The sequence below is a fragment of the Teleopsis dalmanni genome, chromosome 2 (genome assembly GCF_002237135.1).
Source record: "Teleopsis dalmanni isolate 2A chromosome 2, ASM223713v2, whole genome shotgun sequence".
Taxonomy (NCBI): Eukaryota; Metazoa; Arthropoda; class Insecta; order Diptera; family Diopsidae; genus Teleopsis; species Teleopsis dalmanni.
This window is the reverse complement of record NC_051847.1, coordinates 230,178,401-230,193,125: the sequence shown is the minus strand read 5'-3', so window position 1 is coordinate 230,193,125 and position 14,725 is coordinate 230,178,401.

The following is a 14,725-nucleotide window of genomic DNA, read 5'->3' as shown; positions in this document are numbered from 1 at the left end:
ATTGTGTGATATTGATCTTAAGATGTAGAAAAAAAGTCGGTTATTTCAACTCTGTCACACAGAAGTGTGACTTCAGCTTTGATATTAAATTACCTTATTTTTTTTCAATAAGAGAGGGTCGGTAATTTCTAAATTTTATTAAAGATTTCAAAGACTTCCTTAACTTTTGTATGACTGTTTTCTATGCTCTGGTACGGCAGCGCATGGATATGGTTATCGATGTAACAGAACCTTTGGACATCCTCAATATTTGAGAAACCTAGTTCGAAATTGTAGAGGAGAAACATCTTCAGCAAAAGAAGTGAACGAATAAATCACCAATAATAATTAATTATACCAGATAAAATATAATCCTATTGATTCTTGTAAGATTAAAACTTTTTAAACTTAAGAAACAAGAAGCAGTGGGAACAATTTTCTATTGTTCGTAATGTCCTTGATCTGCTGCTAATATGTCTATGTTAATATAAAACCGCAATAGATTTATTTATTTGAGAAATAAATGTGGGACAACCTTTGATTTAAAATAAGATCTACAATTTTCATAACATTTTACTTAGTATAGGAAATTATAAAAAAATGTCTTAGCTTCATAGCAGATATTTATTTAATTAGTTTTTGAATATTTTGCATTATTTGTAGTTGAAACAAAATCGGAGTAAAATCACAGATTGTAAATAAAATTCAATTTTAAATTCCGAAGTTGAAAAAATGCAAACTTTTTATGAATTATTTTTATCCTTAAACCAAAGGAATCCACAATTGAAACTTTAATTTTTTGCGAATCGGGAAAAGTTTTAAAAATTGTTGCTGTTTTGGTTTTGTCGCAGTGCACAAATTCTAAAAGTTTTTCATCTCTTCCTGATGTAGGTAGGTTTGGTCGCTTCTGCAGTGTCCTGGCACTGTTTTTATTAATTCTCAATTTTTTGTTCATATTTTATTTGTATTTTTTTATTAAAAAATATATTGTAATTTTATTTTGTTTTTATGTCCTGACACTGTCGAAATGTGAATACATTAAGTTTCTGAATATATTGACAATACATCAACTAAGAATCCTTTATTTGCATTTCTAACATATTAAATGAAGTAACGCATGTATAAGTATTCAAATGACTTCACAACACAGTTTCTTTCACCCACGAAAAGTTGATGTATACTCTTATATACTCTTGATGATGATTTTCGGGATATTGAGGTCTAAAACAAAAAAGAACTTTTAATTTGTACTCAACAAATGGACTCAACAAAGCCCGCACATCTAAATATATTGCATACAATCTAAATTACAACGCCTTCAAATGGTATTTGGATAGGTTTTTAAGTGAGCACGACATTTTGCAATCCCAACCGTAAAGAAAGTTCTTACCACGTCAGATATATGTTCAACGGAAAACATATAGATCATAATATGAGAAGTAAATATACTAAGTTTTGTATATTCTAACTGCAAAAATTAAATATAAGACATATTTTTATTATACCATTTTAAACAAAATCGTTTAATATAAGATACTTTACATGTTTGCACTAATATGAAAACGTTTTGTTAAGTTTTAATTTGAACTTTGCTGCTTTGAATTACTTTATAGTGATTTCAGTACATGCATCAATAACTCAATATTGTTTTGTATAAAAGGTATTGACATTTCGGCAAAGCCAGAGTTATTCTTCCTCTTCTTCCACGCAATTTTACTACACTGAAACGGGTCTAATTTCTGTGGATATCGTTATTTCATCAAAACTAAAAAAGTGAATCATTTTACAGATTTTGAATACTTTTTGACAGTCATCCAGTAACAATATAAACAGATAAGGAAAAGTATACGAACATTTCCGAATTTTTGTTTGAACTTCAACATTCCGAACGAGAATTCAAAAAAAGTTCTAGAGCACAAAAAACTTTTTACTTTACTTTTCGATTTAACTTTTATTATCGTTGAATGAATTTAATTAATTAGTTTTTAATTAATTCAGACGTAGAGTGATTTACACTTACAATAACATAGCCTCAAAACGAAAATAAGTCCTGACTTTATACCACATATGTTATACACTTCATAGTCGTATATCTGCAAAATATATTATTTCTCATGTTAGTAGCACTGTTTTATCAACTATTTAATTGAATTGGAAATTATTACTAACTATGGATTTACAATATCGTTAAAATTTGAATCGTGTATTATCAGAACCGTCATGAAAGGATGTGGCTATGCAAATCTGGTGTTAAAGAGATTTAACAAAAATGAGGACAATATCGATTGACATCCAAGTCACTTCTGATTGTTTTCTTCTATTATTGTGCTACGACTTACTCAGAATTCAAGGAAGGATATAATTTGAACATGTGAACATGGGAATGGGAAGATGATACAGTTACTCGTTCACTTACATTGGTATAGATACGAGTTCACTTATTTCGATTTAGCAATTTTCATCAATGGCCGAAATAGAGAGTAGAATTACTAATAGAATTCCAGTCCATTTCAACGAAAGCTTTTCGTGATTGAACTTTTGTTATTTATGTTTTATTTATAAATTTTGACTCATATTTAGACAAATAAAATTAATAAATCGAACCCAGAATAACTCTTCTTTTCCCTCTTTAACAAATTCTTCTTTAAGAAATAAATAATTTCCTAGTCCTATACAAAAAGTTCTCTTCTCTTCCATTCTGTGTTCCTTAAATGGAATCCTTTATTATCGTTTAGGGTTTTCACACAAATACTAATTTTGGCTAATTAATAAACTTGCTGTTTACACAAATCACACATTAATGATGCATGCCAGTAAGCCTCTGTCAATTACCATTCCAATTAATTAACGTTTAATGTCAAACTAATACAAACACAATAAATTACGCGCACACACTCAGATTCGAAGACTTTTCCAGGCTCATCACAGGGAAAAAAAGAAATCCATTTATGCTTTGAATGTGATTCCCATTAGCGTGTTTACGGAAAATGTGAGGATTTCGTGTTTCTTGGAAAAGTTACAGCTCCTTGCCCGCAAATATAAATAAAGAAAAATGTAGCCGCTTAATTCGAGTTGCTGAGATGTGTTTTAGCCGCATTTGATGAATAATTGACATCCTTAAGCATGGGCTGTTAGGCCGTTGGGCTGTTGACAAAACAGCACAAACCCCAGAAGCAGCCAGTCAGTCACATCATTGTTGAGTATCTGCAGTGTCACTTTTAGACACAATGTTCGTCCGAGTGCCTAACAAAAATTTATTATTTATAATATTTTTGCAGCTAAAAGTGTAAATTCCTTATTCAACTTACCAATGTTTTGCTTATCTTCACTTCTTTTTGCTTTACGGTCTTTGATAATGAAAGTGTGAGTCTTAATTTAGCAAATCTTTCGCACGCGAACAACGACTGCTCTCTTCTCAGATGATACAGAAATTTTGCGACATATCTGAGTCAAGGTTGCGTTTTCATTCCGAAGTTTTGTTGATTTTTTTTATATCTTCATCTGTGCCTATAATTCAGCGAAATGACAAACATATTCGTATAAATACTTTTGCGGTTAACTTTTGAATAAATACGCTGGTTTTTTCTTCAAGGTTCTTACTTTACAGCTAAGATTTAAGGATTCTGCAAGTATATCTTGGTATCCGAAACTACAGGGAGTCAATATTCGGATATAATAATATGGCAAAGCAATAATGTATTTATTTGTGTATTTTCATTGCAAAATTACTTGAAATACTTGAATTTTGAGTTTAAGTTCTTAATTGACGAGATATAAGCAAGCATAATATTTTACTTAATATCTGTTTTACTTTTTAGCCTATGTCATATCAAGACCAATAGGCCTAAGTGGATGTTGTAGTTGTGGTGGTCCGCAAGGATCTGGAAAGCAAATAACATGAAAGGAATAACACGACGATTTTATGGGTTTGGATGTGGATGAGTAATGATTGATTGAGGGTGGAAGAGGGAGGAAATAGGGAGTGGAAGTGGATTGGGGTTGGATACGATTTAAGTCCCACCTAAGTGGATAATTTGCATCGCCGCTATAACCTAACCTAACCTAATACGTTTAACACAATGCAAATGAACCTAAATGATCCTATTAATGTCATAGTTTCTTAAACTGATCCCATCATGAATTGAATACCTTGTTGGGTACCTCACATGTTTGCACATTTAATGATATTTTCATTTTTTTACAAAAGTTGTGTCATTCACAGAGTTAGTGAATATAGAGCACCCAAAAATGTACATAACCTAATCTAATTCTTATAATCTAAAGTATGAATTATAGTTAATTATATTATACTATCCAAATCTAACACTTTTCATGACTTGAACATCAATTTGCATGTTCAGTCTTCTATAATATTGATGAATTAAAAGAATTATACAATAGCTTTTATCCGTTTAATATTGCAATACTTAATTAAGAGGTAAAAAGTAAAAAGGTAATTTATAATGATCAATTTTAAATATGATTTATTAAATTTAAACAAATTTCACTTTACAAAAATCTCCTTATTGGGCGATTGAAAAAATTGTTATACAACACCATTCTGAAATATCTCAAACTTAAAGAAATTAAAAATATATTATGAAAACATATCCATATGGCTGAACACTCATGAAATTGATCATTTGTACTCAACTCTTAAATATCGCAAAAATGGAATGCATTAGCTATAGACGCGTCTTTACCAAATAATTATAATGAAAATAAATATTTGAACATATAATACTTCACGTCTTTTACTTTAATAAAGTTAACTTTAATTTTCAAGTCATAATACTTTAATTAAGGAATTCTTATAAATTATATTAAAATACTAAAAACAATGAACAATGAACAATAACAAATGTACGTGGAACTCATTATGTTGTGCTTTATTCAGTGTTTAAATAGACGCATTCATAAATAAGTTTTGAATTAATGTTAATTACCTTTACATGAGTTATAAGGATTACGTGCGTAATTCCGCTCGGCTAAACAGATTTCATTACGTGTCAACGTGTAGCCGCCCTTTGCCCTACAAACTGTGTGCATCTATTTGCCAGTTAGCATAATTTATATTTCTTTTCATAAAATGTCGGCGAACCCAATTTCATTTTCCCGCCTGGTACATCCTAAACTAAAAATAAGATTTATTTTCTATTTTTGTGCAGCCAACAAAAGTAAACAGCAAAGTTGGCAGTGCTAATTAAATGTGCAAATCCAACAACAAAAAGGCACAATAAATAACACATACACATGAGCAACATCAGGGCTCCAGAACACATAACATATACACATATGAACCACACGTACATCTTTTAATTTCCTACCAACCAAAATAAAAATAGAAAAAAGTTCAAATAATTTACTTGGAAAAAATATGGTTCTAATTTCAACAAACTTTCCATACTCAACGCAAGATGGCGTACAATAAACACGTGGAAAGCAATATATTAGGAATACATTTGCCCTAGGACGGTCAGGCCTCATTGACTATTGCAAAATATGGTTCTAATTTCAACAAACTTTCCATACTCAACGCAAGATGGCGTACAATAAACACGTGGAAAGCAATATATTAGGAATACATTTGCCCTAGGACGGTCAGGCCTCATTGACTATTGCAATGGGTGGATTGTCTATATGCCAAAATAATTTTAACAACAACACAGCACACTAAAAAATACATTTAATTAACGATATTAAAGTAATTTCACTTACGTAGCTCGTTTAAAATAGTTCATTACACAACACGAAACGCACGACTACACTTCGAGTAGGGAAGGCGCGCACATGAAGGCCAAATGCTCGCTTAAAACTATGCTATAAAAATTAAATTTCTTTGCAATTCAGCAACTTAAAAATTAATTCTATTGTGCGCTTGCTTTCTCTTCCCTTTCGTGTGTATGTGTGTGTGTGTGTGTGTGTGTGTGTGTATGCATGTGTGTCTTCATATTAACATTTGAAGAAGTTGCATACATAAGCCTCTAAAGTTTCTAAAGTGCTTAGCACTGCTCCAAAGTTCAGTTTCGACATTGTTAAAAAGGTAAATTGAGTTTTAAATTATGCACAACACTAACACAAGCACGCAAACGCAGCATAAACAGAACATGCGATATGCTAATGAGCTCGAGTATAAAAACGAAAATGCATTGCATTAATTGAAACTTAATAGCGAAACGTTAAATTTTACATAACATCATAGAACAAGAAAGGTGCGCTTCAAAAAAAATAATATCAGAATATGAAAATTCATGTCTTTTCATTAAATAATAAAAACGATCTCCTCTTCGGAGCGCAATTGTGGCCCTAGAAGTCGCCTCCTCAATCTGGCAAAGAGGAAAATCGATGAAAACTCTTCGAAATTATCAAATAATTGAGAGATAAAATAAACAATCACTATAACTTCGAATTCAGATCATATAACAGAGCAACGATTCTCTGGAGAGAATCTGAATTTAAGTATCTTTGCTTTGACGCTTATACATTCTGTTCGCAAAAACAATAAGAAGTAAATCTAGTTATAATTAAAGAATATGAACTCAATAAGATAAACTTTTGTTAGTTTTCCGTACTGATGAAGATGAACATGAAAAATGAAAAACAAAAAACTCTATCTTAATGTCTCCAATTATCTCCACCGTTTTTATCAGATTCAAATTACTTTTTATACTCGTACTCCAACCTTTATTTTCTTTTTACAAATTTTAAACAAACGTCATAATTAATAAAAACATCAAGCTGGAAGTACACCACACTTAATAAGAGAACATGTTTGTATTATATATACTTCCAATGCAAATATGAAAAACTTAAAGAAAACTCCATCAAAAAATGATATAATATAAAATGAAATTGCTTTCTGGGTGCAGTTATTTTTAACATAAAGTCTGCAATAATCCACTTTAATCACTCCACGATAGTCACTTTAATGAACTATCGATGATGGATGCAACGGTGCACTAGATTTTGCTTTAGAGATGCATCTAGTTTTCAAAAAAACTGCTACGTATATTTAATTCAGTCCAACTAGTAATGAGATGAATTGTTTAACACAACTATAATTTCGACAATAAAAAAAAATGGAATAACCAGTTAACTTACAACTACTTGATTTCATGTATTGGATTATTATCTGCAACCAATTCTCCGCTTACCGAAAGCTATAGTGAAGAATATTTTCCCAATTTGCTTCGATCTTAATGATTTTATGAAAAATTTTCATTATATCAGTCATTTTCTCTAAGTTCAAAGAGAAAACTTTTTAATTTGTCTTTGTAAGAAACGCATGTCTGAGTTCCTTACCTTCTGAAACGATTCTCACTGTCTCTAATAAAAGTCTGGTTTTTTAGTGACTTCGTAGTTTTTCTAATACTTATTCTATTAAAGATCTTTTCAAACTCATAATTTGAAATGTACTTTAGCTAATAATAATTTGAAAAACATTTAACAATTTCTGATAGATTCGGATAACAATTTAAGATGTTGATGGAAGTTTTACAATAAATCCTACATCTTTTTTCGAATCATTATGCAAAAAATTAACGATATAGACATGAAAATTAAAATCTGAATGTATCGAGTGTAGACATTTTCCTATTGTTTTCATTTAATTATAATTTGGGCTCATATATACGATATAATGTGGTCAAAACATATAAGAAAAAAAGCAACAACTTTTATAATTTGTTTTTATAAATTTAATTGCTTGTAAATAGTAATTAAAATTTCATATCTTAAAGCATACGTACGTTGCAATGCAGCAAAGTGCCTTGAAACTCATATTTTTAAGTATGTATATTAAAGATATTGACGCGCACTTGAAAATGCTTGTCAAAGGACATCAGATCAGAATCAGCAGAATCACAGTGTAAGTAAAAGCTCATTAATCATTTTTCATAAAAATACAGAAAATGCAGCAATCGGACTTACTTCGCTTGGATTTTCACACATGTTGAAAAATAATTTGAATTCCATTTACACTTATCCTGTATACTACACTGACGGACTTAATTCAATTTCAATTTTAATGAAATAATTACAACAACATTTCATTTAAATAATTGAACATTTTTCCACTCAAAACGATAAAGTTGAAAAAGTGTCCCTAAATTTAACATGCAATAAACCTGAAAGAAAGCAAGACTAACATGGGTCGGTGAGATCCTAGAAGGAGCATTTTCCTAAACAATTCAAATTAAAATCACATATTCTATTTAAACATCCTAAACTGCTGAACTCCTAAACAGTCCACCGCTATTAAGGTAACGTTTAAAAAAACGCACGTTGGCTTGAACTTTTGCGCCTGAAGGTATGCCACAGTTTGTATGGCTTTCGGGATTTAAGCATTTCATTTAAATGCGTAAAGTGGCACATTATAAAATGTCACATTCATTTCAATTTACGAAAAGATTATTTCAAACAGTTTATGTTTTGATTTTGAAATGCACCGAAATAAAAATCTACTCATTTTAATAAAAATATTTTGTAGCCGCTTTGTCCTCTGAATCTCGTCGGCAATACTTTTTGTTGCTTTCCTTTGTAGGCATTGTTTTCAGTCACGTCACGTAAGGAATTTTGTATAAATAACATCGCAATTGCTTAGCTTTATGCCACAACTTGTAAGGATCAAAGGACATTTTCGCTACGTGTTTAAAATGTATTTAGTTTCGAAGTCGATACAAACGCAAAGAAACATATTTAAGACTAAATATGACAATCCAAGTTGCTATATATTTGGGGGCAACTTGTTGACCTTCAATCTGTCAACTGTGACAAAGAGTAAATATGTTAGCAACATAACCTTGCATACAAATAGGCGTTCTACTAAATCTATAGCAAAATATATATAATATTTGATGCTAAATTTAGCACAATGAAACTATGTAATTTGTCTGAAATAAACTTTTATTTTTTTAATACACATGAACATATTATTCAATAAAAAATAAAAAAAAAACAATTCAACGTTAGATTTAGCTTTGCCGTATCTTTAACACCCTTCATACATGATATAGTTCAGTTAAACATGTTTGCTTCAAATATCAATTTTGACTCTATTTTAAAAGTTGTTTTTTGAATATTCGCTATTTATGCACATGAATATTAAATGAACACTCCATTGTATAACTGGTATTGCATATATTTACAAAAATAATAAATTTGAATGGACTAATTTCTATTAAAATAAACAGACACAATTCTGCTCTGGCTATCAGCCCATCTTCTGCTATTAAATTGATCAATTATGCATATATGTTACGAATATTTACATAGTATGCAAGATTTGCTAACCTAATATAATATCGCGGTGTCGCACTGTATAGTACCCATCATTTTAAAAGATATATTATGTTATAAATTATATAGTGCCAATTCGCACATGTAGACGTTGACTTAGGTTGTGTTAGGTGAAGTGGATGAAGAAACTAAGCTAATAAAGCCGTTTTGATTTTACAATTCCTCGTAATAATGGATAGAAGAGTGTTCAAGTTAGAAACAGTCAGATGAATTCGTATAAGAAGAGCCTGGCTAATGTTAATACTGAAAACATCGCTGAGTGTGTTAAAGAAGGGGGCACCCAAAAGCTTAAGCCTAGTTCTGAACAAACTTAGACATATACACAACAGATGTTCTGGTGTCCTTTCTTCGAGCGCTGATAGACATAACAGATAGCAGGAGAGGGTTATAGGCGACGCCACAGACCAAACTTGAGTCCTAACTGTTCTATGGTCCAGTGCATTGTAAAGACAGTTATTAACCTATATGCCTCTGATTTGGTTCTATTTATCAAGTCAGAGGTTTTACTGTTGGAATAAATTTGTCACGTAGTCTTTGATCAAGCTGCTGAAAAAGCATAAGCCCCCTACCTAATTACCTATCACAAAAAATTATCATAACTCAACCTACGATTGAAGCTGGCAGGAACAGGTATTGAAGTAGGCGTATCCGTAGAGCCGGATATCCATCTTAGAACCATCAGTGTAGATCACTATCTTCCCTAACGTTATTAGCAGCCCTGCCTCCCTTTCTCCTCTTGAAGGAGTTCAATTAGCAAAATTACTGTTGAAGTATAATCGAGAACGTAAATAATCCGATTCACTATTCCCATCAGTCGAACAGATTGATAGAATGTTATTATATACAAGTGCCTATGGTTTAAATCTTCAAGCCTTTGTGCACTCAAATTAGCAACTTATTTAATATAAACAGCAATGGGTAACTTTGAAGCATTTCATTGAGCACAGTGGTGGAGAATGATCTGAATGCCCGTTGCGCCCACACAAGCAGATTTTTGCAATTTGACAAGTTTTTGAACAATGTACTGTTCATTCAACCATGGCCACCACACTAGTCATTCGTGGTTTAAAATTGGTCAAACGACAGCAGTGTATAACCAAATATTCTCTGACTGCCATCGCCAGTGCCTGTCATAGATTCTTTTGCACGCGTAGAAGACCACACAGGCTTTGCAAATTCTTTTCTCGATGTTGCTCCTACAGTTGTGCTTAGAATTACTCCTAGATACTTAGTCTTGTGAGAAACAGTTAGTCTGACCATTTAACCTTGGCAATTGAAAGTTTGAAACTTTTTATTTGTTGGTAAATAGTAACATTTCTGTCCTAGAACCTACGTCACACTTTGAGACCCATCTACTAAGATTCTGAAGAACACCCCCATGGTATTACTCAGAACTAACGAGCTCTGTTACCAAAAAGACAACATCTTCCACATTTCTGAATTCATTGTTATTATCCGTAAAAGAGGATATAACACTCTTCTACTCCTAGGTATCGAACTGATGATATGCGCATCAAGTTAGGCTGTTCTACCTGCCTTTGAAATGAATACTACTTTAAGATGTCTCCAAGCTCTGGGAACGTGATTGTTACATAATTCGTAAGATTCCATCGGAACGTGGACTTTTAAACAGTGAAAAGTCGATTGCCCATTTAATTCTTCTGAAAGACACCACTAACTGAATAGGGTTACCAGAGTTGGCTACACGATACGGTCCTTTGGTTGATCATCGGAAAAGTTAAAAAAATGGGTATCTACTAATTGTGAGAGGGACTCAACTAAGGATTTAACTGGACTTCCATCAGCTGTTTTAATGAGGGAGGGTGTACAAGAATGGCTATTTGTCAACAGTTTCGATAATCTAGACTGTAGAAATTATAAACCACTGCTTCTGCCTCTGGAGTTGTCTCATCATCATGTGATATGTAAGTGGATACCATTAGAATTGCCAGTTCTGCTTCTGCCCTACCCCGGCGGTGGTGATATCTAAAGAGGTAAATCAGACAAAAACATAAGGTGCGTTTTTGCTAAAATGCACCATCTCGGCTTACCCTGTCCTTTAATCATAGAAAACATCAAACCCATTGATGTTGAGTCCTTTGACATATGAGCCATGAACACATTGCTGTTTGATAAAGTCAAGGTCGATATCCTCCTCTCCGAGTAAGACAACTAGATTAATATTTCGAGTGCTTTAGGTTTATTTACACGTTGGCCATTTGCGCATAAACAGAGTTTATTTTCAATAATGATGTCGACTAGCATATTCGAAATTCCTCGAATATTCGTTCAACCGGTATTGGAATCTACGACGATCTCGTCATTAGATTTCGGTTCTCCATGAGTTTGGCGAATATACACTCTCCAACCACGAATTCCGAGGTATTATCAGAGGAATTCATATCCATAACATCTTCGTCCATATCGCCCGAAAGGACATGCACAAGCGACCATCATGGCTCAGCTATACCATGGCTAGACCACACTCACTTCTCAAGGCGGTCATGTTTTGGTAAGGTTCTGCAAAAATACAGTCGGACAGACCTCTTGACTGCAAACCTTCGCCCGGTGAGCACGGATAGCGAAACACTCCCAGGTTAGAGAGACCTTTATAATATGATCAAAAAGCATTTAATGATGAATAGCTATTGTGAAGCTAAGTTGATGATTTATCGGAACACTCTCCCATTTACTAATTAAAAACACTGCATAATGATAATTTGCCTATTACTAAAAACATTTTTTTTAAAACTCTTTTAGATTCCAGAACAATTTAAGGCTTTCTGAAAACACATTCCACCATAACTACCTTATTGGCTTATGTTCCAACCACATAATTGTCTGTCATTGATCCTACCAGACTTGAGATATAAGTACATACTACTTTTTCTGTATAGATAAATAGCTTCTATCGAGAAGCAACTGTTAATTAATCCTGTATTTTTTCATAGAATCACGCCAAATTAATTGTTTTGAATGACAACTGTTTAAATATAGCTTAATAGGACTTATCACAAAGATTTGTTAGGACACATTTTAATTAAGACTGCTACCATTTTCGAGCTTCGAATAAATATGAAATGAATGATAAAGTCCGGCTATCAATTGAACTCGAATCCAACGCAGTTCGAATCCCCTTTAGCAAAACAAATCCAAACAAAACCAATTAAATTCTGTCAAATTGTGAAAAAATTAATAAACGCAAATCAAAAGAGCTTAAAATACATTTTTGTCCACACGATTTGCAATGTGAAACTTTAAATTTATCTTCATATTATTTATTTTATTTTATTTATGTATTTTTTGTCATATTTTCATTTTGTTAAATAACAACGTGGAAGTCCCACATATCGAAAATATCTGATTTTTTGCTAAAACAATTAAAAATGCAAATTTTATTTCGCTTTCAACTTCAAATCGCGCATGAATCGCGCGGCAAACTGCAGTTGCCAGTAGGTGAAGTACTTGAATAAAATTAAGCAGAAAATCTTCAAAATCAATAAAATTAAATTCATGCAAATTGAGTAGAGATTCAAATTCAAAATTGCGGAAAACAAAATAAAAAATAAACAATCGCCAGCTGCTGCAAACTGTCAACAAATCGTTTGCAAATCAATTAAAGCCTTTTATTTCAGAAGTCTGTCATCCGCTGCCGTTGAATTACAGCCGCTACTTTACTTCACCTCCACAGTAGCACTATTCGATCGTATATCTACTAGACATAGTAACCAGGAACATGTAGTCGCCTTTAGCGTTAGAGCAACCCAATTGATTTGCACACTGTCTCCACTGGAAAGTCAACTCCAAACAGCGATCCACATTTACTTCGCATAAGTCTCTTCAAATGACTATGTAAACAAATGGCTTTGTTTATTATTGCACTGAAAATAGTTCTTCTTGCCCACTTCAGGTGAACATGAGATACTTTATGTATATCATAATTACTGATTAATTGATTTGCAAACTTTTGGCTTTGCTTGTCATTTCGTGTCTTTCTCTTTTTCAGCTTAGAAGCACTTCAGCTTGACTACCAATTGAAATTCGAGTGAGAACCGTACTTTCGCTTCAACGGCTCAGTCCACTTCAATTGTCATTTCGAAGTCGTCTCAATTGTTTTTTAATGAGGACAAATTTTGTTTACGATGCCATGCGTCAAACTATTGTGCGGTATGAGAATATGTGAACGACTTACTTACGACTTCCACAGTCCAAAAATCTACAATTACGAAATATTCAGGTCGGATTTTGGTGAAACAATGCCGAGCAAATATGGAAATTGAGATGACAACAAAAGTAAAAGCAGTCAGTCCAATTGAAAGTTTTCTTCTCTAAATGCTTCTCGCTTAGAATCTAAAACTTAGAAATCTAATAGCAAAATTAACAGAAAAAAACAATAAAAAGAATAAAAAAATTAATTAACTAATAAATTATTATGCCAATTTAAAATTGACGTAAAATTAAATTCTTTTTTTATTAAGTGCGTACAGTAGATTTAGGCATATGGAATATGTTAAGTTTGGCAAGAAATGTTTAAAATTATTTTTTCTATTTCGTGTTTTTTTTTTATTGGCTGTTTTTTACAAGAACTCTTTCTCATAAATTTTATGAGAATGCAATAAATACATTTTCACTTTCTTTATTTTTTCAGTGCTATTAGCTGGCACTTTCATTTTTTCTTTACTATATTTCAATGTACATATTTAAACTCAGCATATTATAAAAACCAATTAAATTCAAAATAACAAGGGCATCAATTGACGTTAGTGGTAGGCTGATTGGTAGGCTGAGGGGCTGAGGGGACAATCCCAATATAATTGAGAAGCATTGATAAATTAAGAACTACATTGAGCTAGGCTACCATGCGAACATTGGATAAGGATGGTATATTCTAAACCATAATTAAACATAAATATAAAACTATCGTTTGTTGAGCTAGGCACCATCCTTATGGTATATTCTAAACCATAATTAAACATAAATATAAAAGTATCGTTTGTTAAACTTAGGCTTAGTATGACTTTGGCTTGCATTCACATTGGATAAGGATGGTGTATTAGTTTCTGCTCATTTCAAATCGAGTAACTCTTATGATTTCTCACGGTATTAGAAAATATTCTGCAATCACTGATTTTATCTTATGCTGACGCTAAAGTTAACGACTAAACGTGTAAGTAAATAAGTTTTCGTAAGAACCACATAAACATCTCTCAGGCGCGCTGATATCGCATATGTTCCAATAGTCAACGACTGTGCAAATCAATAAAATTTTAAATTCAAAATTATGCAATTCAATATTTGTATCTTCACGGTTGTTATTTGATTATATTTTTTTTTTTTGTTTTCAATTTTTATTTTTAATGTTTTTACTTTTTGTGTTCATTATTTACCATTTACTTTAAAAATAATGATGTGTGCATACTCGCATCAGCCACTTTGTTCGATTAATTCG